At 42.8% G+C, this 20,360-nt stretch overlaps 1 protein-coding gene across 2 annotated transcripts in view; it reads right to left on the bottom strand.

The window, feature by feature from the left end:
* The window catches only part of LOC135542072 (receptor-type tyrosine-protein phosphatase gamma-like), a 292,645-nt gene that overhangs the window by 152,615 nt on the left and 119,670 nt on the right, over positions 1-20,360 (bottom strand). The window lies entirely within an intron of this gene.

Here is a 20,360-nt window from a genome sequence, read left to right as displayed (position 1 = left end):
CTGAGTCAATATATGTTAGAATCACCTTTGGCAGCAATTTCATCTACGAGACTTTCTGGGTAAGTCTCTAAGAGCTTTTCACATCTGGATTAAGCAACATTTGCCCATTATTCTATAAAATAATTCTTCAAGCTCTGTCATTGCCAGAAACCATTTTCAGATTTAGCCATAGATTTTGAAGCAGATTTAAGTCAAAACTGTAACTCGGCCATTCTGAAAACCATTGTTGTACTCTGCCGTTATTTTCCTGTTTCTGGCTCGCCTATTAGCTTGCATGATTCTTGCCATTCTCCATCGACCTTTCATCAACAAGCTATTTTCGCCCACAGGACTGCCACTGACTGGGTAACATTTTTGTTTGTCGCATCTCGACACTGCCGTTTCTGTGATACGACACGCCTGGCACCGACGATCGTACCAGACTCAGTCGCTTAGGTCACTCGTTTTGCCCATTCCAACGTTTCAAGGGGTGGAGGACCTAATAAACTGGCCACTGACTGTATATCTTGTCAAAAGCTCAACGTGACTGCAAACAGAGATCTGTATAAAAGGACAAGATGCTCATGTCTCCGCCCTAACAACGGGTCGTTGTCCCAAAAGCAGGAAGGCAGGCGACAAGCTTAGGTCCAAAATAAGCCCATAGAAACGCATTGGGCTTACTTTGGACAGATTTTGCAGCAGAAGAGGTTGGAATGTCTGACTGAAATATGTGACATATCAACGTTTTATGTAAATTACTAGTTTGAAATTGTTGATCAAATGTGGGATATGATTGTTTGGTTGCAGGACAAAGGGTCATAATCTGGGACATGTGGTCACCCTAGTTTACGGTCTTACTCATAGTTTGGCAGCATACATCAGAACCGGGGACATGGCAACCTTCGCTTTAAAATAAGTAACATTTTCCTGGAAAATGTATGATTGCCACTAGAGGTCGACCGATTATGATTTTTCAAAGCCGGTACCAATACCGATTATTGGAAGACCAAAAGGTCGATACTGATTAATTGGCCAATTTTAATTATTTATTTGTAATAATGACAATTACAACAATACTGAATGAACACTTATTTTAACTTAATATAATACATCAATACAAATCTATTTAGCCTCAAATAAATATGAAACATGTTCAATTTGGTTTAAATAATGCAAAAACAAAGTGTTAGAGAAGAAAGTAAAAGTGCAAAATGTGCCATGTAAGAAAGCTAACGTTTGAGTTCCTTGCTCAGAATATGAGAACATATGAAAGTTGGTGGTTTCTTTTAACATGAGACTTCAATATTCCAAGGTAAGAGGTTTTAGGTTGTAGTTAATGTAGTATTTATATGACTATTTCTCTCTATACCATTTGTATTTCATTAACCTTTGACTATTGGATGTTCTTATATGCAATTTAGTATTGCCAGTGTAACAGTATAGTTTCCGTCCCTCTCCTCGCTACCTGGGCTCAAACCAGGAACACAACGACAACAGCCACACTCGAAGCAGCGTTACCCATGCAGAGCAAGGGGAATAACTACTCCAAGTCTCAGAGCGAGTGATGTTTGAAACGCGATTAGCGTGCACCCTGCTAACAAGCTGATAGGCTTGAAGTCATAAACAGTGCTGTGCTTAAGAAGAGCTGCTGGCAAAACGCACGAAAGTGCTGTTTGAATGAATGCTTACGAGCCTGCTGCTGCCTACCATCTCTCAGTCAGACTGCTCTATCAAATTATAGACTTAGTTATAACATAATAACACACAGAAATACGAGCCTTTTGGTCATTAATATGGTCGAATACGGAAACTATCATTTCGAAAACAAAACGTTTATTATTTCAGTGAAATACTGAACCTTTCCGTATTTAATCTAACGGGTCGCATCCCTAAGTCTAAATATTGCTGTTACATTGTACAACCTTCAATGTATGTCATAATTACGTAACATTTCTGGCAAATTAGTTCGCAATGAGCCAGGCTGCCCAAACTGTTGCATATACCCTGACTCTGCATGCAATGAACGCAAGAGAAGTGACACAATTTCACCTGGTTAATATTGCCTGCTAACCTGGATTTCTTTTAGCTAAATATGCAGGTTTAAAAATATATACTTCTGGGTATTGATTTTAAGTAAGGCATTGGTGTTTATGGTTAGGTACAGTCGCGCAACGATTGTGCTTTTTTCGCAAATGCGCTTTCGTTAAATCATCCCCTTGTGTTGCATCGATTATATGCAACGCAGGACACGCTAGATAAACTAGTAATATCATCAACCATGTGTAGTTAACTAGTGATTATGATTGATTGATTGTTTTTTTATAAGATAAGTTTAATGCTAGCTAGCAACTTACCTTGGCTTCTACTGCATTCGCGTAACAGGCAGTCTCCTCGTGGAGTGCAATGAGAGGCAGGTGGTTAGAGTGTTGGACTAGATAACTGTAAGGTTGCAAGATTGAATCCCCGAGCTGACAAGGTAAAAATCTGTCGTTCTGCCCTGAACAAGGCAGTTAACCCACCGTTCCTAGGCCATCATTGAAAGTAAGAATGTGTTCTTAACTGACTTGCCTAGTTAAATTTAAAAAAAACGGCAAAATCGGCATCCAAAAATACCTTGAAATCGTCCCTAATTAATTGGCCACTCCGATTAATCGGTCAACCTCTAATTGCTACAGTAGGTTACATGATACAAGTCACACAGGAGTGATACCGCTTCAATTTATGCAATAAAAGCAATGTTGTCAACAACAAGCGCTATCTCCCACTCTCACCTGTGACAATGTATCTCCTTCGATGATGCAAAACCTGATTTGGGGGCATACCAAAGAAATATGTTTCTAACCAATCAGCTCAACAGCAGTAGAGGGAGGAAGATGAGAAGTTGGCAGACTAGGTGCAATACGAGGGCTGAAAACCACAGAAGAAGAGAAGCAGCTGCTGTTGTGAGCAGCCGAAGTACCTGTCTCACCACAGACAGACAGAGACAGAGCAGGGCTTTCCTGATGCCTGTGATGACCTTTGATAGGCCCAAAGCCCTTGCCAGGATTATAATTAGTGTATCTCCACCAATGGGGATGAGTTGAGACCCAAACATGAGTGTCTACACACCCTGACTAGTAGACATGTGGCTAATGACTTGCAGCTGTGCTGTCTGTGTAACTGTACTCATACTGTATAAGTGCCACAGCACACACACATACACACACACATACACACAGACACGCATTAAATTATCTGGCAGTTGGTGGTCTTCAGCACAGGCAGGGCTGCATTGGATGAGCCCCCTGCGGTGTACTGAGCGCACACTCAGTATTATTTTCTGAAACACACTCACTCGTTCCCTCTCCTATTCAGATGGGTTAATGAACAAGCGTAACACTCAAGCACTGAGGCACTGGTCTACCCAGGGTTTCTCTAAATGCAGAAGACACATTTCAGTTGAAGGCATTCAGTTGTACAACTGACTAGGTATCCCCCTTTCCCATCTTGAGATATCTCTGTATGATGTGTTTCTCCTCTGCAGAGAGCACATACTGTATAAATCCCCTTTGTTTCTCCTAAAGTGCAAATATATCTCTATCAACCATAACTTCTAATGATAAGGTTCAGTCTAGAGTCGACCAGTATAATCCCTTATTCCTCCCTACAACTCAGGTCCCACTGCCCATCAAAAAGCACCCGGGCCTGGGTGTGGGCTATAGGAGTAACACCTAAAACACTAGACACCCTTATCAATCACAGCAGTTGTTCCTGCTCCGTTGAGTGGCTCTATGCTTCAGTCTGTCTCTCAGCCATGCTCTGCGCTCCATTAGGAGCTGATGTGTGTATAACCTTTCAGACTATTGAACCTGTAATGATCTGAATGCGTGCAATAAATGTGTTTGTGACCCTGTTAGCCTACGTAGATCCATAGCCCACCTCCCCACTGACTCCACTACCCTCTGTTCCCTGCATAGGGTCTCGTGCTTCACAACCGGATCTATGGTTCACAACTTCATGCACACTGTCCTTTTCCAGACTGGCTGACACGTAAGAGCACACTTGGTGTGTTATAGTTGAACACACATATGGTAGATACGCAGATAAAATATGAACCATGTAATAACATGGACATTAACACACATTCATATACACAAATATATATGAAGTGTACATTGGAGCACACACACAACAGGAAAGGAAATGGTGAAGAAAACAAGCTCTCAGTCCTAATCAACAGAGAGAATCAGACCAGACTGATATATTGTTCTCCTTAAAGTCTATCTCCTGCTTTCCTTCCACCTCGGGCGGGTCAGAGTTTGCCGTTACCTGTTTCTGTGGAGTGGGCTCACATCCTCACAGTGCAATAATAATCAGTCGGACACAGTTTGGATCGAGAGTGAGTCTGACTGTTGTTGATATGTTCTCAGAACATTGACGAAATGTTCACCTCTGCCCCCTGGTCTCCACCATCTATACTATGCTGGAGAAAAGTCCCCTTTGAACATTGAGACAAAGTGCCCCTCAAGGCCCCATAGTCTTAGTCTTGTTCTTCAGTCCTAGGGTGTGATCGGTATGAACATCAGAGAGCAGGTCCGGGCTCTAATCACCCACTTCAGGGGAACTTTCTCCTGCTAAGGCTGATGGAAACCCTGTGCCTTAACAAAGGCCTGATGCTGGCTAGACTCTGAACTGGCCTGGCCAGTTCACAGGTTACACCATTACATAATTGTTCACGGAAAGAACCTGCCCAGGCCTTCTGTTCCTCTATATGAAATAGTGGAAATAAAGTCTGTCCAGAAACTACATTATAAGCAAAACAACTTTCTTCATTCATGCCTTTTACTGGAAAAAAAACCTTGAGTCTGAAGATCATGGAGAGGTTGCCTATTAACATCATCTTAATAAGTGCAGTGTTGTGAGAGTGGCTACAGTGGCTGACACTGCTGGTTGAGGTTAAATAGGTGAATTTACACCACTTAAGGAAGCCAATAACAACATGGTGAGTCTATTGATTGGTTCTAGTATGTATGTGGATCCAAAGAGGGAAGAGGTAAACATCTCAAGACCAGTACTCATTCCTTGACTCAGCTAGTGTGTTAGATTTTTCTGGATGAGTAGAGCAGATAGAAAGGGCTAGCTAGCCCTTTGGCTGCTCCAGGCTTTCACCTTACCACCCACTGTTCATATAATCCACTGTCCTTACACATTCTTTTTAACCTCTCTCTCTTCCAACTGTCAGACCTCAGACTCACAGGAAACCTAAGGAAATATATTAAATATCATTTCAATGCATTAAGATGGCCCAGGTGTGTACCCCCTTACCGAAATCAAAAAGAGTCCTCTGGGCTAAAACATCAGAAAGGTTGCAAGATATACACTACCGTTCAAAAGTTTGGGGTCACTTAGAAATGTCCTTGTTATTGAAAGAAAAGTACGTTTTTTTGTCCATTAAAATAACATCAAATTGATCAGAAATACAGTGCAGACATTGCTAATGTTGTAAATGACTCTTATAGCTGGAAACGGCAGATATTTTATGGAATTTCTACACAGGTGAACAGCGGCCCATTATCAGCAACCATCACTCCCGTGTTCCAATGGCACGTTGTGTTAGCTAATCCAAGTTTATAATTTTAAAAGTCAAATTGATAATTAGAAACCCTTTTGCAATTATGTTAGCACAGCTGAAAACTGTTGTCCTGATTAAAGAAGCAATAAAACTGGCCTTCTTTAGACCAGTTGCGTATCTGGAGCATTAGCATTTGTGGGTTCGAGAAGAGGCTAAAAGTCCACTGACACTTCTGGTGTTACTACAGCAGGACAGAGGGCAGCTTCGGTGATGGAGATGTATGGGGAAAGTGGCTACTAAAGTGCCCAGAGAGTTTTGTCATATTATATTTGAACCTTTATTTTACCAGGGAAGACATTTCAAATGTGCCCTGCACAATGCAACACAAATATAAACATTATACACAAAATATACATATATAGTACCAGTCAAAAGTGTGGACACACCTACTTATTCCAGGGCTTTTCTTTATTTTGACTATTTTCTAGATTGTAGAATAATAGTGAATACATCAAAACTATGAAATAACACATATGGAATCATGTAGTAACCAAAAAAGTGTTAAACAAATCAAAATATATTTTTATTTTTGAGATTCTTCAAATAGCCACTCTTTGCCTTGACGACAGATTTCCACACTTGACAACAGATTTGGCATCCTCTCAACCAGCTTCACATGGAATGTTTTTCAAATAGTCTTGAAAGAGTTCCCACATGTTGAGCACTTATTGGCTGCTTTTCCTTCACTCTGCCATCTGACTCATCCCAAACTATTTCAATTTGGTTGAGGTCAGGGGATTGTGGAGGCCAGGTCATCTGATGCAGCACTCCATCAATCTCCTCCTAGGTAAAATAGCCCTTATACAGCCTGGAGGTGTGTTGGGTCATTGTACTGTTGAAAAACAAATGATAGTCCCACTAAGCCCAAACCAGATGGGATGGCGTATCGCAGAAGAATTCTGTGGTTGCCATGCTGGTTAAGTGTGCCTTGAATTCTAAATAAATCAGTGTCACCAGCAAAGCACCGACACACCATAACATCTCCTCCATGCTTTACCGTGGGAAATACACATGCAGAGATCATCCGTTCACCCACACCGCGTCTCACAAAGACAGCGATTGGAACCAGACCAAAGGACAGATTTCCACAGGTCTAATGTTCATTGCTCATGTTTCTTGGCCAAAGCAAGTGTCTTCTTCTAATTGGTGTTCTTTAGTGGTGGTTTCTTTGCAGCAATTCAACCATGAAGGCCGGATTCACACAGTCTCCTCTGAATAGTTGGTGTTGAGATGTGTCTGTTACTTGAACTCTGTGAAGCATCTGCAGCAGAGGTAACTGGGTCTTCCATTCCTGTAGCGGTCCTCATGAGAGCCAGTTTCATTCAAACCCTTGATGGTTTTGCGACTGCACTTGAAGAAACTTTCAAAGTTCATGAAATTTCTGTATTGACTGACCTTTATGTCTTAAAGTAATGATGGACAGTCTTTTCTCTTTGCTGATTTGTTCTTGTCATAATATGGACTTGGTCTCAACACAACTGATTGGCTCGAACACATTAAGTAGGAAATAAATTCCACAAACTAACTTTTAATAAGGCACACCTGTTAGTTTAAATGCCTTTCAGGAGACTACATCATGAAGCTGGTTTAAAGAATGCCAAGAGTGTGCAAAGCTGTCATCAAGGCAAATTGTGGCTATTTGAAATATCTCAAATATAAAAAATATTTAGATTTTGTGATTTTTTTTTTATTACTACATGATTCCATGTGTTATTTCTACAATGTAGAAAAACCCTTGAATGAGTAGGTGTTCTAAAACTTTTGAACGGTAGTGTACGTATGTTTCTTGATACTTTAAGGCGTATTAAAATTCAAAATCAAATAGCAAAATTATCCTTGGTATGACTTTCTTAAAACAATTCCATATCGTTTAGCAGTACCCCCCCCCCCCCCCCGTTTCCACCCCTCCCCCGGCTTAGACAGGTCTCAGATTCTTATCTGTTAACAGCAACGTAATTCTGCAATATGCCCTTGAGGCATTGAGCAACCTGCCAGATACAGTATATAAAAACAGTTTGAGAACTGAGCTGTCCTTAAATGCATCGGATGTAGCCCTGCTTTTATTGAAAGGCGTAAAATAACTACCTTTAGAGAATGTCTTGCCTTAGATAACGTCTTTACAAATATCCTGAATGCCAATAAACCAAACTCGTTTTTATACTGAGTTTCTAGCTGTAAGATGGTTATCTATGTTTTATGAGTATTGATCAATATGAAAATGTATGCAGTTGATATGATAAAATCAATCTGAGCAAATCGTTCAGTGCTCAGATATGGAGAATCTTTGAAAACAGCCAAAATAGAAACAGTTAGAAAATTACATATGATTCTGTCAGGAGAAATAGTCACATATTTACTAACATATTTACACAACCCCTCCCAACTGTACTGTAATTTATCATGCGTGGCATGGTTGTTTCTCCTCTCTGCCCCGTCATTGTTAGTTTTCCCCCCTCCTTGTATAGATTAAGGTATTTTTATAAATACTAAGGATATGTGTGTAAACTGCTTACTGGACAAAAAAATCTACTGAAATACAGATACAAATTCAGATGAATTAAACAGACACAGCAAAATGTCAACGAGGCAGAAAGCATGTTATAGATTAATGGATGATCTGAGCTGCAGCATATGGCTCCTGTCCTGTTCTGTCCTGTTTTGTCCTGTTCTGTCCTGTCCTCTGCCATACATCGACTGACAGGGAGAGAGCTGCTTTCTACTGCCCTGCTCTTGCCGGATGGGAGAATTTCTCAGGTTGCAGGTTTGTGTTTTTTTTCTCTGTGTTCTGTGAAGCCTGAGACTCTTCAATAAAAGGGTGGCGCCACTCTTGGCTGTGCTATTGACGAGATTCATGTAGTAAAGAAGCGAGAAAAAGATCTGTTCCACAGTACCAATGAGGTACCGACAGAGATGCACCTCAGAAACAAACCCACTAAGGGCAACTAACTGCTGGGTGTCTGAGGTTGAGAGGTCAAGAGTTCTGTCTGAACTCAGTCTGAAGAGACTAGAAAACAGGTTGTCTACATGGATACAGCATGGATAGAAGAGTATGGCTCTGGTGCTATGAAAAAGTTATGAGAGATCTAATTAATGTCAGAGTTAGTCGTGGTGCAGCATCCAAGGCAAATAATGCCCAAGATCAGTTGCATAGGCAGAAATACGGTTTGCAGAGTTAAATCATTTATGGCTAGTGCTCCGTGCATTGTGAATAGCACAGCCTAATGGGGACATGGTTACAGTAAATGTGTGTCGTTAAATGGTTCTGTTAAAACCATTCAGGATCAATAAAATCCATGTGGAATGGCTTGTCAAATAAAGAAGCTCTCATAACGTGTTGGCACCAATGCAGGAGATAATATGTGCAAGTGACCCATTACTAGTAAAACCAGTGGATGACTTCTTACAAGGAAGTACCAGATTGTAGCTCATTTTCAGTAGCTAGATATTGTCACGCCCTGGCCTTAGTTATCTTTGTTTTCTTTATTATTTTGGCTAGGTCAGGGTGTGACATGGGGGATTTATGTGTTTAGACTGGTCTAGGGGTTTTGTATGTTTATAGGGCTGTTTCCTTTCTAGGTAGTTTTGTATGTCTATGGTTGCCTAGATTGGTTCTCAATTAGAGGCAGCTGTCTGTCATTGTCTCCGATTGGGAACCATATTTAGGCAGCCATGTTCTTTGGGTATTTTGTGGGTGATTGTCTTCTGTCATTGCACCAGATAGGACTGTTTTGGTTTCCACTTTTTGTTTTGTATTTTGTAGTGTTCTCATGTATGGTCTTGATTAAACATGTTGAACTCTAACCGCGCTGCATTTTGGTTCTCCTCTCCTTCAGCGGAAGAAAATCGTTACCGATATGTACATATGTACCTCAATTAACTCGTTCCCCTGCACATCAACTTGGTACTGGTACCCTGTGTATATAGCCAAGTTATTGTCACTAATTGTGTATTTATTATACATTTTCTATTTCTCTATTTTCTTTCTCTTTGCATTGTTGGGAAAGGCCCGTATGTAAGCATTTCACTGTTAATCTACAACTTTTGTTTACGAAGCATGGGACCATTTTGGGTGGGATTTGCTTTGGATTTTATTTGAAAAGCACAGAATTCTGTACACTAGGGCCAAGCCATTAAGTGTTAGCTGAATAGGTGCATTTCAACAGCCAAATAGAAACATAAATAAACATATGGCAGAATGTATAGCCTATAATAGGGTGTCTAATTGCTGGCCAAACAGGCTTTATCCCTTTGCAACTGCATGATTGAGTATTTGCCTTGAATCAAAAAGTATAACCGTAACACGACAGCACTTTCCTGAAGTGGTTTACATTCTTCCAACCTCATGAATGTCAGATTGGTTAAGATCCTTAGGGTATTACAATCAAAGTGTTGTAATATCAAAGTTACATGAATTGCAGCCATTTTACTGATATCTTCTGCCAACCTTATCATCCCAGCAGATATCCTTGGGTTAGGGTCGAGGTACACGTCTCCCTCTGGGCATTGTGTGTGTGTGTCTGCTCTCCCTAGCCTTGAGTCTGATGCCATGGCCTCAGGCTCTCAAGCAGGGAAAAAGCAAAGTGATCTCCCCAGTCTCAGTGCCTTTGCTGCACTTACACCGACGTTACAAATACAGACTAAATGTTTCAAGCACGGTGCTAGGTGTACTACAGAGTGCCCCCTCTTATCCTCGGTGCCCGCAGGCTGCACAGAAATCTCTTTAAACTGAATCCACTCCAGCCCAGCTGGTCCACATGGCAGAGGAGAGGAGAAAATATCCAAACCAAAACACATAAAGCCATTATGTGGGGGCTCCCGAGAGGCGCAGGCGCAGTCGAAGGTACTACAGCTCAGTGCTTGAGGCGTCACTACAGACCCTGGTTCGATTCCAGGTGTTATCACAACCGGCCGTGATTGGGAGTCCCATAGGGCGGCGCACAATTGGCCCAGCGTTGGCCCAGCGTCGTCCGGGTTTGGTTTGGCAGGGGTATGCCGTCATTGTAAATAAGAATTTGTTCTTAACTGACGTGCCTCGTAAAATAAATGTAAATTTCTTTTTTATAATGTTTCAGCTCACAGAGAATGTAGTCTATCGCTTATGATGGCGCCGACAGAGATGGTAGCCTCACTTCAGGTCCTTATGAAACTATGCAGTGATTTGTTTTTTTAATATATTATTTACATTGTTTGCCTAGAAAATCTCAAGTGTTATTACATCCAGCCGGGAAAAACTATTGGATATAAAAGCGATGTCAACGTACCAACATTACGACCAGGAATACGACTTTCCCGAAGCGGATCCTTTTTTTCGGAACTCCACCCTGGAAGTGGGATCTTATCCCAGAGGCCGATTCAAAACAACGAGGTCGCCGTAGGAGAGGCAGACGGCGCGGCCTACTGGTCAGACTTAGAAGGCCAGCACACCATACACCGCTTCCGAGCATATTACTCACCAATGTCCAATCTCTAGACAAGGTGGATGAAATTAGGGCACGAGATGCCTTCCAGAGAGACATCAGCGATAGGAACATTCTCTCTTTCACGGAAACATGGCTCACTCGGGATATGTTGTCAGAGTCGGTAACGCTACCCGGTTTCTTCACGCATCGCGCCGACAAATACAAACAACTCTGGCGGGGGGGGATTATGCCTTATGATTAACAACTCATGGTGTGATCATAAAAACGTACAGGAACTCAAGTCCTTTTGTTCAACTGACCTAGAATTCCTTACAATCAAATGCCGCCAGCATAATCTACCAAGAGAATTCTCTTTGATCATAGTCGCAGCCGTGTATATCCCCCCCAAGCAGATACCTTAATGGCCCTGAAAGAGCATTATTGGACTCTATGTAAACTGGAAACCATATATCCCGAGGCTGCATTTATTGTAGCTGGGTATTTTAACAAAGCTAATCTGAGAACAAGGCTGCCTAAATTCTATCAGCATATCGAATGCGAGACACAGGCTGGTAACATTTCTAGACCACTGCTAATCTAACTTCCTCGATGCATACAAAGCCCTCCCCCGCCCTCCCTTTGGCAAATCTGACCATGACTCCATTTTTTTGCTCCCAACCTATAGACTGAAACTAAAACAGGAAACGCCCATGCTCAGGTCTATCCAATGCTGGTCTGACCAATCGGATTCCTCGCTCGAAGATTGCCTCAGACAATAACATTGATGTACTCGCTGACTTGGTTAGCAAGTACATCGGTGATGTTGTACCCACTGTGACTATTAAAACCTTCCCTAACCAGAAACCGTGGATTGATGGCAGCATGCACGCAAAACTGAAAGCGCGAACCACAGCTTTTAATCATGGCAAGGCGACTGGAAACATGACTAAATACAAACAGTGTAGCTATTCCCTCAGCAAGGCAATTAAACAAGCAAAGCGTCCGTATAGAGACAAAGTAGAATCGCAATTCAATGTCTCAAGCACGAGACATATGTGGCAGGATCTACAGTCAATCAAGGATTACAAAAAGAAAACCATCCCCGTCGCAGACATCGGCGTCTTGCTCCCAGACAAATTAAACAACTTCTTTGCTCGCTTTGAGGACAATACAGTGCCACTGACACGGCCCGGGGATCCGCTGGCAGGTTAAACGTGTTAACCCTCGCAAGGCTGCCAGCCCAGACGGCATCCCTAGCCTAGGCCTCAGAGCATTGCGCAGACCAGCTGGCTGGTGTGTTGACGGACATATTCAATCAATCCTTAATCCAGTCTGCTGTGCCTACACTCTTCAACATGGCCACCATTGTTCCTGTTCCCAAGAAAGCTAAGGTAACTGAACTAAATGACTATTGCCCCGTAGCACTTAGTTCTGTCATCATGAAGTGCTTTGAGAGACAGGGATCATATCACCTCCATCCTACCTGATAGTACTACTTTCAACCGATCGCTGCCTGCACCCGCATGCCCGACTAGCATCACCACACTGGATGGTTCCGACCTTGAATATGTGGACACCTATAAGTACCTAGGTGTCTGGCTAGACTGCAAACTCTCCTTCCAGACCCATATCAAACATCTCCAATCGAAAATCAAATCAAGAGTCGGCTTTCTATTCCGTAACAAAGCCTCCTTCACTCACGCTGCCAAGCTTACCCTAGTAAAACTGACTATCCTACCGATCCTCAACTTCGGCGATGTCATCTACAAAATTGCTTCCAACACTCTTCTCAGCAAACTGGATGCAGTTTATCACAGTGCCATCCGTTTTGTCACTAAAGCACCTTATACTACCCACCACTGCGACTTGTATGCTCTAGTCGGCTGGCCCTCGCTACATATTCGTCGCAAGACCCACTGGCTCCAGGTCATCTACAAGGCCATGCTTGGTAAAGCTCCGCCTTATCTCAGTTCACTGGTCACGATGGCAACACCCATCCGTAGCACGCGCTCCAGCAGGTGTATCTCACTGATCATCCCTAAAGCCAACTCCTCATTCGGCCGCCTTTCGTTCCAGTACTCTGCTGCCTGTGACTGGAACGAATTGCAAAAATCGCTGAAGTTGGAGACTTTTATCTCCCTCACCAACTTCAAACATCAGCTATCTGAGCAGCTAACCGATCGCTGCAGCTGTACATAATCTATTTTCACCTACCTCATCCCCACAGTTTTTATTTATTTACTTTTCTGCTCTTTTGCACACCAATATCTCTACCTGTACATGATCATCTGATCATTTATCACTCCAGTGTTAATCTGCAATATTGTAATTATTCGCCTACCTCCTCATGCCTTTTGCACACATTGTATAGACTCCCCTTTTTTTCTACTGTGTTATTGACTTGTTAATTGTTTACTCCATGTGTAACTCTGTGTTGTCTGTTCACACTGCTATGCTTTATCTTGGCCAGGTCGCAGTTGCAAATGAGAACTTGTTCTCAACTAGCCTACCTGGTTAAATAAAGGTGAAATAAAAAAATAAAAATAAATAAAATAGCCTAGACCCACTCCAATTTGCTTACAGCCCCAATAGGTCCACAGACGATGCAATTGCCATCACACTGCACACTGCCCTATCCCATCTGGACAATCCCATCTGGACAAGAGGAATACCTATGTAAGAATGCTGTTCATTGACTCACCATTTAACGCCATAGTACCCTCCAAACTCATCATTAAACTCGAGACACTGGGTCTCGACCCCGTCCTGACGGGCCGCCCCCAGGTGGTGAGAGTAGGAAACAACATCTCCACCCCGCTGATCCTCAACACTGGAGCCTCACAAAGATGCGTTCTCAGCCCTTTCATGTACTCCCTGTTCACCCATGACTGCGTAGCCATGCACGCCTCCAACTCAATTATCAAGTTTGCAGACGGGACTACAGTTGTAGGCTTGATTACCAACACCAACGAGACGGCCTACAGGGAGAAGGTGAGGGACATCGGAGTGTGGTGTCAGGAAAACAACCACTCACTCAACGTCAAAAAAATAAAGGAGATGATTGTGGACTTCAGGAAACAGCAGAGGGAGCATCCCCCCCATCCACATCAACGTGACTGTAGTGGAGAAGGTGGAAAGTTTTAAGTTTGTATAAGTACACATCACGGACAAACTTAAATGGTCCCCCCACACAGACAGCGTGGTGAAGAATCTTCAACCTCAGGAGGCTGAAGAAATGTGGCTTGTCACCTAAAATACTCACAAACTTTTACAGATGCACAATCGAGAGCATCCTGTCGGGCTGAATCACCGCCTGGTACGGAAACTGCTCCACTCAAAACCGCAAGGCTCTCCAGGGGGTAGTGCGGTCTGCACAACGCATCACCGGGGGCAACTATCTGCCCTCTAGGACACCTACAGCACCTGATATCACAGGAAGTCCAAAAACATCATCAAGGACAACAACTCTCTGAGCCACTGCCTGCTCACCCCGCTATCATCCAGAAGGCGAGGTCAGTCGAAGTGCATCAAAGCTGGGCCCGAGAGACTAAAAAACAGCTTCTATCTCAAGGCCATCACACTGTTAAACAGCCATCACTAACATAGAGCTGCTGCTGCCAACATATAGACTCAAATCTCTTGTCACTTTAATAAATGTAATAAGTAGGATTTAATAAAGATATCACTAGTCACTTTAAATAACGACACTTCAATAATGTCTAGATACAGTTGAAGCCAAATACATTGAAATTCAGTTTTTCAAAATTCCTGACATTTAATCCTAATAGAAATTCCATGTTTTAGGTCCGTTAGGATTACCACTTTATTTTAAGAACATGAAAACTCAGAATAATAGTAGAGAATGATTTATTTCAGCTTTTATTTCTTTCATCACATTCCCAGTGGGTCAGACGTTTACATACACTCAATTCGTATTTGGTAGCATTGCCTTAAAATTGGTTAACTTGGGTCAAACGTTTTGGATAGCCTTCCACAAAATTGGGTGAATTTTGGCCCATTCCTCTTGACAGAGCTAGTGTAACTGAATCAGGTTTGTAGGCCTCCTTGCTCACACTCATTTTTTCAGTTCTGCCCACAAATTTTATATAGGATTGAGGTCAGGGCTTTGTGATGGCCACTCCAATACCTTGACTTTGTTGTCCTTAAGACATTTTTCCACAACTTTGGAAGTATGCTTGGGGTCATTGTCCATTTGGAAGACCCATTTGCGACCAAGCTTTAACTTCCTGACTGATGTCTTGAGATGTTGCTTCAATATATCCACATAATTTCCCTCCCTCATGATGCCATCTATTTTGTGAAGTTCACCAGTCCCTTCTGCAGCAAAGCACCCCCACAACATGATGCTGCCACCCCCGTGCTTCATGGTTGGGATGGTGTTATTCGGCTTGCAAGCCTACCCCTTTTTTCTCCAAACATAACAATGGTCATTATGGCCAAACAGTTCTATTTTTGTTTCATCAGACCAGAGGACATTTCTCCAAAAAGTACGATCTTTGTCACGTTGTGCAGTTGCAAAACATAGACTGGCTTTTTTACGGCGGTTTTGGAGCAGTGGCATCTTCCTTGCTGAGTGGCCATTCAGGTTGTCAATATAGGGGTGGCGGGGTAGGCTAGTGGTTAGAGCCTTGGACTAGTAACCAGAAGGTTGCAAGTTCCCATCCCCGAGCTGACAAGGTACAAATCTGTCGTTCTGCCCCTGAACAGGCAGTTAACTCACTGTTCCTAGGCTGTCATTGAAAATTAGAATTTGTTCTTATCTGACTTGCCTAGTAAAATAAATAAAAAATAGGAATTGTTTTACTGTGGATATAGATTTTTCTGCCTGTTTCCTCCAGCATCTTCACAAGGTCCTTGCTGTTGTTCTGAGATTGATTTTCACTTTTCGCACCAAACTACATTCATCGCTAGGAAACAGAACATGTCTCCTTCCTGAGCTGTATGGCGGCTGCGTGGTCCCATGGTGTTTATACTTGCATACTATAATTTGTACAGATGAATGTGGTACCTTCAGGCATTTGGAAATTGCTCCCAAGGATTAACCAGACTTGTGGAGGTCTTGGCTGATTTGTTTTGATTTTCCCATAATGTCAAGCAAATATGTACTGAGTTTGAAGGTAGGCCTTGAAATACATCCACAGGTACACCTCCAATTGATTCAAATTATGTAAATTAGCCTGTCAGAGCTTCTAAAGCCATGACATAATTATCTGAACATTTCCAAGCTGTTTAAAGGCACAGTCAACTTGTTGTATGTAAACATCTGACCCACTGGAATTGTAATACAGTGGATTTTAAGTGAAATAATCTGTCTGTAAACAATTGTTGGAAAAATGACTTGTGTCATGCACAAAGTAGATGTCCTAACCGACTTGCCAAAACTATAGTTTGTTAACAAGACATTTGTGGGGTGATGGAAAAACGAGTTGTAATGACTTCAATCTAAGTGTATGTAAACTTCTGACTTCAACTGTATTCTACATTACTCATCTCATATGTGTATTCTATACCAACTACTGCATCTTGCCTATGCTGCACGGCCATCGCTCATCTATATAATTATATGTACATATTCTTATTCATCCTTTCCATTTGTGTGTATAAGGTAGTCATTGTGAATTTGTTAGATTACTTGTTAGATATTACTGCACTGTCAGAACTAGAAGCACAAGCATTTCACTAAACTCGCATTAACATCTGCTAACCATGTGTATGTGACCAATAAGATTTGCATTTGTCACATGCGCCGAATACAACAGGTTTAGACATTACAGTGAAATGCTTACTTACAAGCCCTTAACCAACAATGAAGTTAAGAAAAATAAGTGCTAAATTAAAAAATAGATTAGCATTTTTTTTTAATAACAAATAGTTAAAGAGCAACAGTAAAATAAGAGTAGCGAGGCTATATGCTGGGTGTAGCAGTATAGAGTTAATGTACGTAATTGAGGTAATATGTACATGTAGGTAGAGTTAAATTGACTATGCATATATAATAACCAGAGAGTAGGATCAGTGTAAAAAAAAAGGGGGACGACAACAACAATGCAAATAGTCTGGGTAGCCATTTTGATTAGCTGTTCAGGAGTCTTATGACTTGGGGGTAGAAGCTGTTAAGAATCCTTTTGGAAGGAGACTTGGCACTTCGGTACCGCTTGCTGTGCGGTAGTAGAGAGAACAGTCTATGACTAGGGTGGCTGGAGTCTGACAATTTCTAGGGCCTTCCTCTGACACCGCCTGGTATAGAGGTCCTTTTGTCAAGGTGGGAAAGGTCATTGTGGAGTGCAATAGAGATTACATGTTCTGTGGATCTGTTGGGGCGGTCTGGAAATTAGAGTGGGTCTACAGTAGGGTTTCTGGGATAATCGTTTTGATGTGAGCCATGACCAGCCTTTCAAAGCACTTCATGGCTACAGATGTGAGTGCTACGGGTCGGTAGTCATTTAGGCAGGTTATCTTAGTGTTCTTGGGCACGGGGACTATGGTGGTCTGCTTGAAACATGTTGGTATTACAGACTCAGTCAGGGACATGTTGAAAATGTCAGTGAAGACACTTGCCAGTTCCTCCGTGCATCCTTGGAGTACACGTCCTGGTAATCTTTCTGGCCCCGCGGCCTTGTGAATGGTGACCTGTTTAAAGGTCTTACTCACATTGGCTGTGGAGAGTGTAATCTGTAACTCAGGTGGGCCATAAGTACAGTAGATAGTATACCATCAGGGAAACCCATCCTGTAGTGATCTAAAGCCAAGCAGAGAGAATACTTACAGTGAGAGAGTCCAAACACTGTGAGGGAAACATCCGTATCATAGCTGAACATCCTTAATCCAACCCTGATTAAATATTAATTGTCTGAAAGGCATCACAGCTATTCTAAGTGATGGAAGCGAAAGAACAGAAACAAGTAATAGACACGGCAAAATGGCAGCTGCGAGACTGCTAGAATGAGAAGCAGTGCTGGAATTGGATAATTCCAACTTCAAACAGGGGGAAGGTGAGGCAGCAGCATGCTCGTTGTGTTCAAAGCCAGCCTGGACTGGGGGAAGGAGAGGGAAAAGAGGGAGAAGAAAAGAGTAGCTCGACTTGTGAAATGGAAATCCAATCAGGCTGGACTCCCAGCCGCCTGGTCTCCTGTTACTATTTAGAGCAATAGCCCTCCTTCAGCCTACACCCACTCCCATGAATATTGCATCACCCAGCAGGTTACTGTAATTCCGACAACATGTTTTACGCTGAATATCGACGGGATTCAGAGATCGAGAGATCTTAATGTGGCGAGAACAGCAAAAGGAACGGTGGTTCCCGTGACTACCTCCAGGGTAAGGAAGTGCTAGGGTAGGAACGCTGAGGTCACACAATCGGCGATCACACTCCAGGGACCCTCTGCTCTACCATGACACAATGAGATACACAACCCATGAGGCGAGTACAGAGAAACAACCTCGCTTTAACACCTCCCTCAACAGCACTGAGAAGTAAAGACTACAAGGACAAACACACAATGTGTGAGGCTTTTATTACATTCTAAATTAAAATACATTTCATTAATTCTAATGATGATGTTTTTTGGTCAATGGCTTGCTTGCTCTAATTCATATCTACTGGATGTTTAATGGATGGTTACTTGTATGGAGTTAGCTATTGGTCCACTGGGGTTGGTTGCTACCCCGGCATCATGCGTTGTGGTGTATATGGGACACCTGAAGAGACCGTGTGTTAGCTACCTGGTCTAATGTTCTAGGGCCAGCTGTGTAGTACCTAGTGAGGGGCAGGCTCTGTGTAACTGGGGTCAGTCAAGGTAAGTGGATGGTGACAAACGGCAGGCGGTGACTCGGTCCTCTGCTGAGAGAGGTTAGACCGGACATGGTGTGACATCACAGCTATCCATCATGAGGAGGGAGGGGGTGAGAGAGGAAGAGGGCACCCTTCAACAACCAATGAATCATAGGGATAGCCAGTTTCCACCACTCCTTCTGGCCATGTTCTATGTGCAACAGGACCTCAGAGGGAACAGCACTGTGTGAGAGGAGTTAACCAAAGTCAATCTGCTGAAATGTTTATTTCTTCTGTAAATTTATTTTATTTTACCTTTATTTAACCAGGCAAGTCAGTTAAGAACAAATTCTTATTCTTATTTTCAATGACAGCCTAGAAACAGTGGGTTAACTGCCTGTTCGGGGGCAGGATGACAGATTTGTACCTTGTCGGCTCAGGGGTTTGAACTTGCAACCTTCCGGTTACTAGACCAATGCTCTAACCACTAGGCTACCCTGCCGCCCCAAATGGGCACAGGCATGCACGGCATCTAGTGAGGCGAGAGGGCAGAAGCTTGGGTGTCCGTCTATCTACAGAAGCAGAAGACACACACCTATCTCCCAGCCAGCCTTACTGCTTGAACTCCATGCTGAAATGCCACATTAAGCCCCTATCCGAGGGCAATCGTTTCATATCAACGTCATCTCCAAAACCATTGACACTGTCGCCAGTTTATGTAAATCCCACAGTGGGTTAATGCATCCGGCCATACATGCTCATTTCCACTCCATCCCCTTGCAAAGACAGTAATGGAGTCTGCCATGCACTCCACATGAACAAATATGGGTCAGTCCTCAAATATTATGATTTATTTCAGATTTTGTGTACCAGCCCTTATTGATATTTTCGCCGCAGCACCTATGGGAATGGTTCCCTCTTGACACAATGTTTCTTTGAATGTGCTCCTGCAAACACATTCACCACCACACACTGAGACATAATTGGCCTGTGTCATTAGCATTTGAATGTAGAACTGTGTTTGAGAGAGTGAGGCAGCCACATATCTAAATCGTCACAGCTTAGTATTTTTACAGGTTACATGGAGCGAGAGAGAGAATAAAATATTGAAGAGAAATGAGAGTAAAGGAGAAAGAAGAGCTTGAGAAAAATGGGGAGTGAGTGATAGAGAGAATGATGGAGGGACATGTAGAAAGAGACGATAGATGGCTGGAAGGTGGAGCTGGAGAGAGAAGGACAGAACGAGAGAGTGTGCTCTGATTAGGAATGAGGGGTTGAGGCCTGAGAGGCAGGGAGAGTGGGAGACACCGCAGACAGACAGACAGACAGACAGACAGACAGACAGACAGACAGACAGACAGACAGACAGACAGGCGAGTAATTGGCTGATGAACTGTCGGTCAGTTCTCATCTAATCAGACTGGACAGGAGAGGAGTAGACGAGGATAGGAAGCGATGGTAGATTGTTGGGACACAGCCCTTTTCCTCCATTACCACTGATTTGGAATAATTGGATAAATGAAAGCAATACACTGTATAGCTAGCTGGTGGTGAGGTTGAAGCCGGATTGAAATACCCA

This window comes from Oncorhynchus masou, chromosome 6, assembly GCF_036934945.1.
Source record: "Oncorhynchus masou masou isolate Uvic2021 chromosome 6, UVic_Omas_1.1, whole genome shotgun sequence".
NCBI lineage: Eukaryota > Metazoa > Chordata > Actinopteri > Salmoniformes > Salmonidae > Oncorhynchus > Oncorhynchus masou.
Note: the sequence above shows the minus strand (reverse complement) of the source record. Positions and strands in the feature narration are given on the sequence as shown.